Here is a 13,713-nt window from a genome sequence, read left to right on the forward strand (position 1 = left end):
TTATATGTTTACAGTATAAGTCTGTTGTGACTTGCAGTCCATAGCAGCTATTTCTTTTGTTATGTAATTCACCCTGTTCCCTTACTGTGCCTTCCATATGTGATGCAAATTCAAAAGGCCATGCCATTGGCCCCAGATGTTACTGAGGTTGTCCACTACCTTGACTCAGTTGATAGCTTTGCCATAAATACTTAAGGATAATGCAAATAAACATCTCTATAAAACTTTTCTGCCAAGTTTCATGTTGTTTTATGCCTTCCTGCTTCTCTTCATGTACCTTGGCGCCAGCTCTGTTGTCATAGCAATCATTTTCTCTTCAGAATCCTCTGCTCTTTTCTTATTTTTTTTTACCATCATTTCTTGTGCTGGACTGCAAGCCACCAGAGAGCACAGACCTGTAACTCTTTCTACAGCCCTTCCATGTCTTCATCAGCTTCACACAGGCCCAGCATGATCTCGTGTACAGGACACTGCAAGGAATAGAAGTATTGCACAAAGCACCAGAACACCAGAAGATCAAATTTGGGAATATCATGCGTATACATTAAACAGGGTATACAGCAGTGTATACATGTATATACACACACTGCTGTATAGGAGAGCTGGGGCGGCATGGAGATCTGGCAGTAATCACAGAAACTGAGTGAGCTCTGCTGAATGTAGCTCTACCCAAACTCAGTGAGCTCTGCTGAATGTAGCTCCACCCAAACTGAGTGAGCTCTGCTGAATGTAGCTCCACCCAAACTGAGTAAGCTCTGCTGAATGTAGCTCCACCCAAACTGAGTGAGCTCTGCTGAATGTAGCTCCACCCAAACTGAGTAAGCTCTGCTGAATGTAGCTCCACCCAAACTGAGTGAGCTCTGCTGAATGTAGCTCCACCCAAACTGAGTGAGCTCTGCTGAATGTAGCTCCACCCAAACTGAGTGAGCTCTGCTGAATGTAGCTCCACCCAAACTGAGTGAGCTCTGCTGAATGTAGCTCCACCCAAACTGAGTGAGCTCTGCTGAATGTAGCTCCACCCAAACTGAGTAAGCCCGGCTGAATGTAGCTCCACCCAAACTGAGTGAGATCTGCTGAATGTAGCTCCACCCAAACTGAGTAAGCCCTGCTGAATGTAGCTCCACCCAAACTGAGTGAGCTCTGCTGAATGTAGCTCCACCCAAACTGAGTAAGCCCGGCTGAATGTAGCTCCACCCAAACTGAGTGAGATCTGCTGAATGTAGCTCCACCCAAACTGAGTAAGCCCTGCTGAATGTAGCTCCACCCAAACTGAGTGAGCTCTGCTGAATGTAGCTCCACCCAAACTAAGTGAGCTCTGCTGAATGTAGCTCCACCCAAACTGAGTGAGCTCTGCTGAATGTAGCTCCACCCATACTGAGTAAGCCCTGCTGAATGTAGCTCCACCCAAACTGAGTAAGTTCTGCTGAATGCAGCTCCACCCAAACTGAGTAAGCTCTGCTGAATGTAGCTCCACCCAAACTGAGTAAGCTCTGCTGAATGTAGCTCCACCCAAACTGAGTAAGCTCTGCTGAATGTAGCTCCACCCAAACTGAGTAAGCTCTGCTGAATGTAGCTCCACCCAAACTGAGTAAGCTCTGCTGAATGTAGCTCCACCCAAACTGAGTAAGCTCTGCTGAATGTAGCTCCACCCAAACTGAGTAAGCTCTGCTGAATGTAGCTCCACCCAAACTGAGTAAGCTCTGCTGAATGTAGCTCCACCCAAACTGAGTAAGCTCTGCTGAATGTAGCTCCACCCAAACTGAGTGAGCTCTGCTGAATGTAGCTCCACCCAAACTGAGTAAGCTCTGCTGAATGTAGCTCCACCCAAACTGAGTAAGCTCTGCTGAATGTAGCTCCACCCAAACTGAGTAAGCTCTGCTGAAGGTAGCTCCACCCAAACTGAGTGAGCTCTGCTGAATGTAGCCCTACCAAGGCCCCCAACCATCAGTTTCCAGAGCTCATAAGTGAAGGAGAATCTGATGTGACTTCACAGGAAGCAGGAGATTCTCACCAAGAGGTAGTGTGACCAGAGGAGCAGCTGAGGTTACAGCTCAGGTTATAGCAGGATTTGACAAAGCGCAGTATTTAGTGACATGCTAATCTATGAGAGATAGTTCACATGAAAGAGACATGTAAATTAGCGGCCAACACTTTTAATTGTATGCAAATCTCACTTGAAATAAGAATATCCGTGCAAGATGCAAGTCAGGACACTCTCTTCGACACACCTCCTGTCTAATAATATATTATGTCATCAGATCCTCTGCCATCATATAAGAAAAAAGTGTCTCAGAAACTCCGATAGTAACATACTCACAGCAGGAAACTTGCAGTCATATTGTTTCTAAAGGTCACATTTGCAATAAGGAAAGCGACGTAACGGTAATTGGTTGAAAACTAAGTTAATACCTCTGGATTTTTTAAAGCAATTTCTTGTCCTTGAAACATCATATTACATAGGCAATTAAAGACTGAATTTGCATTTCGGTGACACACATGCTTTCTTTAGAGCAAATTGAAAAATAACCTGGAAAAAAAACAATGGGCGACCTTTGGAATACATTTTGGTGTTAAAACCTATCAATAATATTTTCCTGAATGCTGAAGAGTCATTTAATGTTTCCTAATTTTTTAACACCTTTACACAAGTTGGTATAATAGTATGTAAGTATTTCAAAGGACTGTGCATTTTTATGTAATATTATGTCGTGGTGATCACATAAACTGCCACTGTGCCCAGAAAAGAACAGGCATCAGCACCACTATTGTGTACGTGAGCCCTCCAACATCTGCCAAGATTGGAGACAACTGCGATCTTTTGAATTAAAAGGAATCTGTCACCAGGTTTTTACCAACTCATCTGAGGGTACCCTGATTCCAGTGATATATCATTAACTGGGCTGCTTGCTGTCATTTTGAAAAAAACAAAAAACACAGTTTTATCTACTGCACACCTACAAGTTCTCAGAATGTTGAGCTCTGTATAACCGCACCCACACTACTGATTGGCTGCTTTCTGCCTATTACAGTGTATGCAAAAATCTGCCAATCAGTGCGGGCGGGGTTATACAGAGCTCATGAATATGGAGGACTACCTGGCAGCAGGTTTACTAGTCTTCTATTGATCATTTACTGCTGATAAAACACTGATTTTATCAAAACTACAGTAAGCATCCCAGTAGGTGATACATCGTTGGAATCAGTGTCTCTAGCTCTTTACATTACACGTCTCAAATTTAGTAGTAAAAACCTGGCAACAGATTCCCTTTCATGCCTTCAGCAATAAATGATGTTAAAAAAACACACCAAAAATTTAAATCATACACAAATAGAGCTTTGTGAATGTAAACCTCTAAATGTTATGTATAGAAGCTCAGTGAGATTGATTACAAAGTAAAATGATAAATTCTAGAATGTCAAGATGAAAACATTTGTCTGGCACTGGAGGACATAAATGGGTAAGTTCTAACAGGATTTGAAGAAAGTCAAAATGGGTTTGTGCTTTAGTAGAACCATATACATACGTAGTAACTTAGATTTGAGCTCAGTTGTTCCAATATTGAAAATCAATTTACATTTTTGGTATTTCCATTTGAATCACAATGCTTTTACGACGTACATTAAGAGCCATAGGACAGAGATGTTTTTTATGCCAGTGTCTTTTCACCCCAAGAAAGGCATTCTAAGCATTTTACCAGCTATTAATAAACACAGCATTTCTTTTAGAGCCTTTTTATGCTCCACTAGTTCATCTCTGCTGAGAGAATAAAGCTGTGACAGAGGAATTTACAATAAAGAGAACCATTTCCAATCCCCCTAGATATTACAGCTGGCATTTCAAAAAACTGTTCAATTGCTTTTATTTTTCAGGTGTCATTTATGGAGAAATGATTCAAAATGATTAAAGTGCCAGAATTAAAAGACGTCAGGAGCAGCTACAGTAATTCTGTGTTTGTACATAAAACCAATTTTGCTATTCTGCTTATTACATTTTACAGACGTTCTTGAAATATTACCACTTTGCTTTTCTTTGTTGCTTTTTGCCTTTTTAGACTTGTTGCTCTTTGAGAACGCAGAACATAAACAGCGCTTACAAACTCTTTTCTACTGAGCTTGTAAGCACTATTGTGAAGCTGTCCAGGATCGAGGGCGTTCTTACTTTCTAAGCCTGGCTACCTTCAGCTCATTGCTTGCACGCTAGGCAACAGTGGTTGTTTTCTTAAGCAACCAGCTATACGTGAAAGAATAGAAGAATGCTAATATCTCAACAATGGCTGCAAATGTAATCCGTAAACGCAAAAAGAGCTTGCTGTTAGAAGCACCATTCAACTATATTGATCTATAAAGTGGGAATAACCCATAGACGTTAAAAGAAAGGGAAAACAAACAAACAAAAATAATTTAGCATGAGTTTACACATTGTGAGTCGCTCACAGTTCTAACAACTTTTTTTACCTTTATGACAAGAATGAATGGACTGCGAAATGTTCAGAAGGAAAAATCCTCCTTTATCGCTCTTCCTGCTCTGGGATTAGTTGCCACTTACTTACAGGGAACATGTCACGTGAAATAACTCTATTAACCTGGAGATATGGGGTTAGTCTGCCGGTTAATAGCATTCTGAGCCTGCCCAACACTGGCACTTAGACGCCTATTGCCAGGAAAAATTTTACTTTATTCTTCCTCGTAGTGGCCTGATATCAGTCACAGGGGCGGAGCCGGCACAGATTCAGTCACCGCTCTGTGTATAGAGAGCGGCGGCTGCAACCGCACCCAGGTAGCCCTCTCCTCATAGAGCATCATGCAGCCCCCCACCGAATATAATGCAGCCCCCTCATAGAATATACTACAGCCCACCCCCCATAGAAAATAATGCAGCCCCCATCATAGAATATGATACAACCCACCCCATATAATATAATGTAGAACCCATAAAATATAATGTAGCCCCCTCATAGAATATAATGCAAACCCCTTATAGAATATAATACAGCCCACCTACCCATAGAACATAATGGACTCCCCACCCTCCCCCCATAGAATATAATCCAGCCTCACAGTCCAGTACTCACTTACTGATAGATTTAAAGCAAAAAACACAAGACTCACCTCTCCTCCTCATTCCCTGCGCTGCTCCAGGCTCTTCTCTGGTATCAGCAGCTGCACTGCCTGGCACCCAGCGAGTGTGTGTTGAAGTGAAGTCATTGCGCACCCGCAGTGTCAGAGCGAGGCAGAGGGGAATGATGGGGAGAGAACGTCATCTGACGCCCTCTCTTCCATCATTGCTTTCAAATGTATCGGCGTCTATGATACTTATAAAGTTGAATGTGGCTCGCAGGTGGGTGGACGACTTCTGACTCACAGGCCCCATAGCGGCCATGCAGTGTGCCGCAATTAGTGGCACGCCACTGGCTGGGAGCCTTAGGGGGAGAGGGGCCCTAGGCAGCTGCCTAGTCTGCCTGCCACTAACATCGGCCCGGAGTATGGAAGGAATAAGTCATGTGCCAGTCCCTTGTACTTCAGATTAACAGGATGTTTGTGGATATTCACAATACCAATACCCACAATATCCACAAACATCTTGATAATCTGATTCTGATATAGTCTCTTGTTAACTCGTGGATCTGCTGCAGCTGATTGTCTTACTTGTACATTTGAACATTTTTGCCTTTACAAAGGATTAATCAGGTTAGTATAATCTGAGAAAAAACTTAAACTGTCTTAAGGATAAGACCCTATTACTCACTTCGGCAGCACATATACTAAAATTGGAACGATACAGAGAAGATTAGCATGGCCCTGCGCAAAGATAACACGCAAATTAGTGAAGCGTTCCATATTTTTGTTTTTTTCTTTCTTTTTGGAAAAATAAATGAAAATCTATTGAAACAAGATCCAATTTCACTCTGATTACTCCTACAGCTTTTTCCGTTAGTCCCTTGTACATATCGCACATATATTTATACCTGTAAATGAGATCCTCTCTGAGGCTCCTTTTTCTAAGCTAAACAAGCCCAACTTTTCCAACCTCTCATCTTATTGGAGGCCTTTCATCCCTTCTAATAGCCTGTCTTTCAACTGACTAATTTCTGAATATGCTTTTGTAAATGTGGAGCCAAAACCAGATCCCGTGTTCTAGATATGGCCTTACAAGTGACTTTTTTTTTAATCAAATTGTAATAATACGTTAGGATCACAGGATTTTATCTCTCTTTTTATACATCCTAAAATCTTGTTTGCTTTTGTGGCTGCTGATGGAGATTAAGTACTGCTGCTCAGCTTACTTGTAACCAGAATACCAAAGTCCTTCTCCTGTTCTGTAGTTCTGAGTTTGGTCCCATTTAATGTATATGCAGCTATAGGATTATTCCGTCCTAGGTGCATTACACAAGTGTTTGTTCATTCAGTCAGTCATCTTATCCAGATCATTTTGCAATATTGTAATGTCAAGGTCAGATTTTAAAATCCTACATAGTTTGGTGTCATCAGCAAACACTGACACTTTCTCTCAATCCCATCCAAAAGGTCACTAATAAAGAGGTTAAAAAGAATCAATCCTATCACAGATCCTAGCAGTACCCCACTGCTGACTAGATCCCATTTAGAGACCGTACCATTTATGACAACTCTTTGTTTCCTGCCAGTTCCTTACCCATCTGCAGGGCCGGACTGGCCATCTGGCAATTCTGGCAAATGCCAGAAGGGCCTGTCTGGTCGTGGGCTGCCTTGACTGCTACATTGTTAACTGAATCAGTGATCTCAAGATACCCATACTGTTAAGAGTTGTGATGGAGCACAAAGTTGCTGACTCCATCACTTACCCCAGCAGGCCACGGTTATCATCTAATATATAATTGCCTAGAATACTACTTCCTGCAATTTGTGCCAACTTCCGTGGCTTTGTCCGGAGCTAATGTCCGGAGCTAATGTCCGGAGCTAATGTCCGGAGCTAATGTCCGGAGATAAGTGACGTCAACAGTGTCCAGTGTCTGATTGGTTGCCGCCTGCTGCGAGCGACCAATCAGAAACGTGCCGTACTGTGACACACTCCGCCCGCCATTTTGGTGTGATTTTTGAATTTTTACCTCACAGCAAGTTTCTACTGCGTGGAGGCGGGCCCAGTGACGTTGCTCTTCAAGCTCCTGCCGAATTTCGTCAAAAAAATGATAATACCATTTACCAAAACTATATATATTTAGTTTTGAAGTGGTTCAGTGACATTTTCACACCAATTTTGAACTTTTGTTTGGTGTTTTCTCCATATACTGCCTATTATTTTTGTTCTTTCTTACTATTATTTATTAATTGTATTATTCTTACATTTGAATAAATAAAGTATATATGGATTCTAGACTCCCGATTCTTTAGAATCGGGCTGCCATCTAGTTAGAAATAATGGTCTTGTAGTAAATCTTGCTTTCATCCATCCAGGGTAATATTAATAATATGTACCATCTGGTGCTTGGGGACGGGGACACCATGGGCCTGTGTGATTTCAAATGCCAGGGCTGAATTTCATCCCCAGTCCGTACCTGCCCATCTGCTTATAGTTTCAGTCCTTGCTTCTGTAGCTTCAGTATAAGGATGTTGTGTGGAACTGTATTAAATGCCTTTGCAAATTTCAGATAAATCACATCAGCAGCATTACCGACATCCAGATTTGCACTTACCTCCTCACAGAAACCCAACATGTTAGTTAGACATGACTTATTCTTCATGAATCCATGCTGGTTGTCAGTTATATTATCTGCAATATATTTCTGCAGGTCCTCTCTTATAATGCCCTCAACAACTTCGCACACTACTGATGTTAGGCGGTAAATGTCTAGTTCCTCCTTCGTACCTTTTTTATTTATTGGTACCACATCAGCCATCCTCTAACCCTGTGGCACCAATCCTGTTACAAGACAGTCTAAGAAAATAAGATATAGCGGTCTGTCAATTATTTATACACGGAGTCCGTGGATAAATGCCACTCTTTCAATGCACATACTCATACAGATCGTTATCCTTTGCCGATGCTTCAGTTGCCATCTAGGCCTAAGGAAATTAAGTCAAAATGTTCTGATATCATGGATAAATGTGTTTCCTGAGACCTACAAAACTCATCACATTAGTTGATGCACATTGTGGTGTTATAATATCACTTTTCACCTCTGAGGAATAGTCACCAATACTGAAAACTGAAGAGAACTTATACTCCGGAGGAAAAGAAGACAATGAAGCCCCAGGAAGAGATAAAAATGGAGGTACAGATGAGTGCTAAGTAGGGTTGAGCGACTTTTCATTTTTTCAGGTCGACTTTCTGAAAAGTCGGGTCGAGTGAAATCGGCCGATCATATTGAAAAGTCGGGTCGGGGAGCGGCCGAAACACGAAACCCAATGCAAAGTCAATGGGAATTTTTTTTTTATATATTTACTGCAGCGCGATATAGCAGAAAAGCCGGTAATTCAATTGCCGGCTTTTCATTTCTCCTGCCTAAACCCGACATGATATGAGACATGGCTTACATACAATAAACCATGTCATATCCCCCTTTTTTTTGCATATTACACACTACTAATGTTAGTAGTGTGTATGTGCAAAATTTCAGCGCTCTAGCTATTAAATTTAAGGGAACCCACGCCAATTTTTTCCGCGATTTAACCCTTAAATTGCCTTTAACCCTTAAATTTAATAGCTACAGGCAATATAAGGGTTAAATCATAGAAAAAATTGGCGTGGGCTCCCGCGCAATTTTCTCTGCCAGAGTAGTAAAGCCAGTGACTGAGGGCAGATATTAATAGCCTGGAGAGGGTCCATGGTTATTGGCCCCCCCCCTGGCTAAAAACATCTGCCCCCAGCCACCCCAGAAAAGGCACATCTGTAAGATGCGCCTATTCTGGCACTTGGCCACTCTCTTCCCATTCCCGTGTAGTGGTGGGATATGGGGTAATAAAGGGTTAATGCCAACTTTCTATTGTAAGGTGACATTAAGCCAGATTAATAATGGAGAGGCGTCAATTCTGACACCTATCCATTATTAATCCAATTGTATGAAAGGGTTAAAAAACACACACATTATTGAAAAGTATTTTAATGAAATAAACACACAGGTTGTTTTAATATTTTATTGCTCTCTCAATTCACCTGAAGACCCTCTTTCTGTAACAAATTAAAAATAATAAACCAACAATATACATACCTTCCGTTGATCTGTCATGTCCCACGATGTAAATCCATCTGAAGGGGTTAAAATATTTTACAGGCAGGAGCTCTGCTATAATGCAACTGTGCTCGTGCCTGTAAAACCCCGGGGAATGAAGGTAATGTAGGTCAATGACCTATAGTTACCTTCATTCGCGGTGATGCGCCCTCTGCTGGATGTCCTCATATGAACTCGAGCCTGGGAGCTTTCCAGGAACGTTCCCACGCTCGAGGTCATTAGAGGACATCCAGCAGAGGGCGCATCACCGGGACTGAAGGTAACTATAGGTCATTGATCTACATTACCTTCATTCCCCGGGGTTTTACAGGCACGAGCACAGCTGCATTATAGCAGAGCTCCTGCCTGTTAAATATTTTAACCCCTTCAGATGGATTTACATCGTTGGACATGACAGATCATCGGAAGGTATGTATATTGTTGCTTTTTTATTTTTCCTTTGTTACAGAGTGAGGGTCTTCAGGTGGATTGAGAGTACAATAAAATATTACAACAACCTGTGTGTTTATTTCATTAAAATACTTTTTAATAATCTGTGTGTGTTTTTTTAACCCTTTCATACAATTGGGTTAATAATGGATAGGTGTCAGAATTGACGCCTCTCCATTATTAATCTGGCTTAATGTCACCTTACAATAGCAAGGTGACATTAACCCTTCATTACCCCATATCCCACCGCTACACGGGAATGGGAAGAGAGTGGCCAAGTGCCAGAATAGGCGCATCTTCCAGATGTGCCTTTTCTGGGGTGGCTGGGGGCAGATGTTTTTAGCCGGGGGGGGGGCCAAAAACCGTGGACCCTCTCCAGGCTATTAATATCTGCCCTCAGTCACTGGCTTTACCACTCTGGCAGAGAAAATTGCGAGGGAGCCCACGCCAATTTTTTCCGCGATTTAACCCTTAAATTGCCTGTAGCTATTAAATTTAAGGGTTAAAGGCAATTTAAGGGTTAAATCACAGAAAAAATTGGCTTCAATGCCTTCATCTTGCAGGAACTACTGACACACTCCAGCCACATGAATTATTCTGCATTAGGAGGAACCCAGGGCCAACCGCACCAGCATATGGTCTCACAAGGGGTCTGAGGATCTCATCTCAGTACCTAATGGCAGTCAGGCTACCTCTGGCGAGCACATGGAGGGCTATGCAGCCCTCCATGGAAATACCACCCCTCACCATTACTGACCTATTGCCAAACCAGTCATGCTGAAGGATGTTGCCGGCAGCAGATCGCTCTCCATGACGTCCCCAGACTCTGTCACATCTGTATCATGTGCTCAGTGTGAACCTGCTTTCATCTGTTAAGAGCACAGGGTGCCAGTGGCGAATTTGCCAATCCTGGTGTTCTGTGGCAAATGCCAAGAGTCCTGAACGGTGTTGGGCTGTGAGCACAACCCCCATCTGTGGACTTTGGGCACTCAGACCATCCTCATGGAGTTGGGTTCTAACCGTTTGTACAGACACATGCACATTTGTGACCTGATGGAGGTCATTTTGCAGGGCTCTGGCAGTGCTCCTCCTGTTCCTCCTTGCACAAAGGCTGAGGTAGTGGTCCTGCTGCTGGGTTGTTGCCCTGCTATGGCCCTCTCCACGTCTCCTGGTGTACTGGCCTGTCTCCTGGTAGAGCCTCAAGACTCTGGACACTACACTGACAGACACAGCAAACCTTCTTGCCACAGCTCGTATTGATGTGCCATCCTGGATGAGCTGCACTACCTGAGCCACTTGTGTGGGTTATAGAGTCCATCTCATGCTACCACGAGTGTGAAAGCACAACCAACATTAAAAAAAGTGAACAAAACATCAGCCAGATAGCATTGGTACTGAGATGTGGTCTGTGGTCCCCACCTGCAGAACCACTCCTTTATTGAGTGTGTCTTGATAATTGCCAATAATTTCCATCTGTTGTCTATTCCATTTGCACAACAGCATGAGAAATTGATTGTCAATCAGTGTTGCTTCCTAAGTGGACAGTTTGATTTCAAAGAAGTTTGTTTTACTTGGAGTTATATTCTGTTGTTTAAGTGTTCCCTTTATTTTTTTGAGCAGTGTATATTACAATTTTATGGCCACTTTCACACGAACATATTTTTATCACTAATGGCCAAACAAAACCTGAAACAAACATAAGCAGAGAAAAAATGTTATGGAAACATCTCTTCTGTGTTTTAGAACAACTCTTATTTTAGACATCAAATACTGATCCAAAATACTGCACGTGAAAGAGGCCTATCAGTTGTATTCACTTTTAATATTAAATGGGTTTTCCGATACCTATAACGCACTTTATAAATATCTTTTATCTATCTAACCGGTGCACCCTGGGTAACACTAAAGGACTATCTTGACGACCAAACGATCAAATTACATCTAGATCTCTTGGTCAATTTTACATCATTTCGACTCTCATTTCTGTTTCCTTTCCTTTGTCCCCTTTCAATCACTTTTTATTGTTTGTTATTCATTTTTGTATGATGTTAAAAAATATGTTCATATGATTAACCCCTTAGTGACAGAGCCAATTTGGTACTTAATGACCGAGCCAATTTTTGCAATTCTGACCACTGTCACTTTATGAGGTTATAACTCTGGAACGCTTCAACGGATCCCGCTGATTCTGAGATTGTTTTTTGTGACATATTGTACTTCATGTTAGTGGTAACATTTCTTCGATATTACTTGCGATTATTTATGAAAAAAACGGAAATATGGTATTTTAACACCATTCTAAAAACTACACCCCTCAAGGTTCTCAAAACCACATTCAAGAAGTTTATTAACCCTTTACGTGCTTCACAGGAACTGAAACAATGTGGAAGGAAAAAAATGAACATTTAACTTTTTTTTGCGAACATTTTAATTCAGAACCATTTTTTTTATTTTCGCAAGTGTAAAAACAGAAATGTAACCATAAATTTTGTTATGCAATTTCTCCTGAATACGCCAATACCCCATATGTGGGGGTAAACCACTGTTTGGGCGCACCGCAGAACTTGGAAGTGAAGGAGCGCCGTTTGACTTTTTCAATGCAGAATTGGCTGGAATTGAGATCGAACGCCATGTCATGTTTAGAGAGCCCCTGATGTGCCTAAAACAGTGGAAACCCCCCACAAGTGACACCATTTTGTAAACTAGACCCCTTAAGGAACTTATCTAGATGTGTGGTGAGCACTTTGAACCCCCAAGTGCTTCACAGAAGTTTATAACGTAGAGCCGTGAAAATAAAAAAATCGCATTTGTTTACACAAAAATGATCTTTTCGCCCACAAATTCTTATTTTCACAAGGGTAACAGGAGAAATTAGACCACAAAAGTTGTTGTGCGATTTCTCCTGAATACGTTGATACCCCATATGTGGGGGTAAACCACTGTTCGGGCGCACCGCAGAGCTTGGAAGTGAAGGAGCGCCGTTTTACTTTTTCAATGTAGAATTGGCAGGAATTGAGATTGGACGCCATGTCGCGTTTGGAGAGCCCCTGATGTGCCTAAACAGCGGAAACCCCCCACAAGTGACACCATTTTGGAAACTAGACCCCTTAAGGAACTTATCTAGATGTGTGGTGAGCACTTTGAACCCCCATGTGCTTCACAGAAGTTTATAACGTTGAGCCGTGAAAATAAAAAATCACATTTTTTCTACAAAAATGATCTTTTTGCCCCCAAATTTTTATTTTCACAAGGGTAACAGGAGAAATTAGACAACAAAAGTTGTAGTGCAATTTCTCCTGAGTACGTCGATACCCAATATGTGGGGGTAAACCACTGTTTGGGTGCACCGCAGAACTTGGAAGAGGAGTGCCGTTTTATTTTTTCAATGTAGAATTGTCTGGAATTGAGATTGGACGCCATGTCGCGTTTGGAGAGCCCCTGATGTGCCTAAACAATGGAAACCCCCCACAAGTGACCCAATTTTGGAAACTAGACCCCACATGGAACTTATCTAGATGTGTGGTGAGAACTTTGAATGCCCAAGTGCTTCACAAAAGTTTAGAATGCAGAGTCGTGAAAATAAAAAAATATTTTTTTTTCCACAAAAAAGATTTTGTAGCCCCCAAGTTTTTATTTTCACAAGGGTAACAGGAGAAATTGGACCCCAAAAGTTGTTGTCCAATATATCCCGAGTATGCTGATGCCCCATATGTGGGGGTAAACCACTGTTTGGGCGCATGGCAGAGCACGGAAATGACGAAGCGCCGTTTTGGAATGCAGACTTAGATAGAATGGTCTGTGGGCGTTATGTTGCGTTTGCAGAGCCCCTGATGTACCTAAACAGTAGTAACCCCCACAAGTGACCTCATTTTGGAAACTAGACCCCCCAAGGAACTTATCTAGATGTGTGGTGAGAACTTTGAATGCCCAAGTGCTTCATAGAAGTTTAGAATGCAGAGTCGTAAAAATAAAAAAATATTTTTTTTTCCACAAAAAAGATTTTGTAGCCCCCAAGTTTTTATTTTCACAAGGGTAACAGGAGAAATTGGACCACAAGAGTTGTTGTCCAATTTATCCC

The 13,713-nt window shown here is 41.9% G+C and overlaps 1 non-coding gene across 1 annotated transcript; it reads left to right on the top strand.

Annotated features, from left to right (window-relative positions):
- The first annotated feature begins 5,738 nt into the window (after positions 1 to 5,738).
- On the top strand, positions 5,739 to 5,844 carry LOC138643760 (U6 spliceosomal RNA). Its single transcript, XR_011314275.1, has one exon. It is a non-coding gene; the product is annotated as a U6 spliceosomal RNA (small nuclear RNA).
- The last annotated feature ends 7,869 nt before the right edge of the window (positions 5,845 to 13,713 follow it).

This window comes from Ranitomeya imitator, chromosome 6 (genome assembly GCF_032444005.1).
Source record: "Ranitomeya imitator isolate aRanImi1 chromosome 6, aRanImi1.pri, whole genome shotgun sequence".
Taxonomy (NCBI): Eukaryota; Metazoa; Chordata; class Amphibia; order Anura; family Dendrobatidae; genus Ranitomeya; species Ranitomeya imitator.